Here is a 2,442-nt window from a genome sequence, read left to right as displayed (position 1 = left end):
GTGTAAGGCCAGTGAAACCTAGCTCTTCAAAAATTAGCATTTTTAAATTACCAGGTAGACTGAGCATTTGTTCACACACTAATTAGCTCTTTCTGTTTTCTCCGCTGTGAATTGTGTATTTGTATCTTCTGCCTACCTTTCTATAGGTTTTCCTTGTTCCCCCCCGCCCTTTGCAGGGATTTCTTGTATGTTCGATTGTATAAGTTACAGTTATTTAAAATACTGTCTCCCGGCCTATCCCCATGCTTCATTGGTCTGTGTCGTCTTCCAGAGGCCATACAGTGGAGTGGGTGAGCACCAGGGCTCTCAAGGTCGGGTTCATCTCTCCTACACTCTGGATGTGACCTAGGACAAGTCACTTAACTGATCTGTGCCTGATTCCTCATCTGTCAGATGAACAGTAGTAGCCCCTGCCTCATAAGAGAGGTAGTAAGATCAGGTGAATGAATACCCTTTAAAATTTTTGCTTAGTGATTATTAGCCTTTATTGGTTAACCTGAAGTCTCTGCATTTGATGTCATCAAATGCATTCGTTTTCACTTTTATGGTTTATGCTTCTTGGGGCTTTTTGAAGAAATTCTCCAACTTTTTTTTTCTATTAATTGTATGTCTTTATTTTCACACTTGGGTCTTTAATGGCACGAGGCAACCCTTCAACTTTAATATTCACCCTGTAATGTGCCCACACCATGTCTGAATAATCCACTTTATGATTTTTTCCTTAAGTATCTTCTCTAATATTGGTTTTAGATTAAATAGAATGTGTTACATGCAAATACTAAAACTGTTAGTGCATATTTTTTCGTTCATATTAGACTGGGGCATCCTTATCTAGGCTTTTCAACCTTTCTGGTTTCTTTAAAAAAATATGTCTCTTGGAAATAATATTAATAATTAATTACAATAATTTCTGTCTTTAGATCTCTGTTTTAATTCATTTATATTTAAAAATAATTATATATTATCTAACATGATAGATAATACTATTATATGAGAGTATATGATATATTGCTGCCATCTGATTTCATGTTTTCAATTTACCACAGCTTCTTATTCTTTTTCTCCTTTTCCACTTTTCACAGCCGTATCAAATTTCTTTCTACTTGTTTAAAAGTTTTACCTCCCATCTATATTCTAATATAAGTTAAATTGCCTTAATTTCATAGATTATCTTAGAGCAGGATCTATTATTTCGAGGTATTATACAATTCTCTCTAAAATAAGGGCTTATTGACTTTAATAAAAGTAAAACATTATTCAATTTCCTAATAATTAAATATGGGAAAGTTGAAAGCACGATAGAATACCATTTGTTAACCTCTGAAATATGTAAAACGTAAGTGTTTGGTAATACCCAGCGTGGAGAAGGTGCATGGAGACAAATAGTATCGGTGTAGGCATAAACTTTGGAGACACCTTGGCAACATCTACCAAAGTTTTGAATGTTCATACATTTTGATTCATCCTTTCCATTTCTAGGTATCTACCCAATGGATAAGGCTTTAATTGTAGCATTATTGCAAAAATCGATAGTCTGTACTGTTTCAGTTTCTTACTATGAGTATATATCACTTTTTTCATTAAAAATGTACTATATAAAAATAATATATAAATATATAATAGAAAAGAGGAGAGAAATGTAAAGATGTTATAAAGCCAAAGCAAAGCTTGGAATCAACACTTTGGGAATCTCTGACTTCATGTATCACTTTAATTGTTTCTGTTTAGAAATATTAGATGGTCAGTGGTGTCTCGGTCAGTTTGGGCCTGCTATGACAAATCACCATAGACTGGGTGGCTTAAACACCAAACACTTATTTCTGACAGTTCTGGAGACTGGGAAGTCTAAGACCGAGGCACCAGTAAATCTGATGCCTGGTGAGGGCCTCCTTCCTGGTTAGTAGATGACCATGTTCTTGTATCCTTGCAAGGTGGAAAGAGAGCCCGGGCCAGCTCGTTTCCGTTTCTTATGAAGGCACTCATCCCATCATGGAGGCTCCACCTTCATGACCTACTTACCTCCCAAGGCCCCAGCTCCAAATACCATCACATTAGGGCTTCAGCATATGAATTTGGGTGAGGGGGGAGGACACAAACATCCAGTCCATCGTAAGAATATTATTGTATTTCAATGAAATAAAAATGGGATTTTCTTTGCTCTTGTAACACTTTTTTACATGAGTGCTTCAGAAATTCAACATCGTTTTCCTGTTTTATTTTTATAGGGAGTTTACTTAAGCTAAGAAGAAGTTAAAATTAGCTGTCAACTGCTGTCCCACAGTGAGCTAACACAGCCTCGAGGCCTGACTGACCACAGTCATCTCTGGGGGTGTACGTTTGTCTGAGAAACACATCACAGAGGTAATAGTGATTCTCCCTCTGCAGTCATCATTCAGTTCTTTGTACACATGTCTCAAGAGGAAAATCCCTATCAAGGGCTGT

The sequence above is a fragment of the Lynx canadensis genome, chromosome B2 (assembly GCF_007474595.2).
Source record: "Lynx canadensis isolate LIC74 chromosome B2, mLynCan4.pri.v2, whole genome shotgun sequence".
Taxonomy (NCBI): domain Eukaryota; kingdom Metazoa; phylum Chordata; class Mammalia; order Carnivora; family Felidae; genus Lynx; species Lynx canadensis.
The sequence above is the reverse complement of the archived record's forward strand: the minus strand, read 5'-3'. Positions refer to the sequence as shown.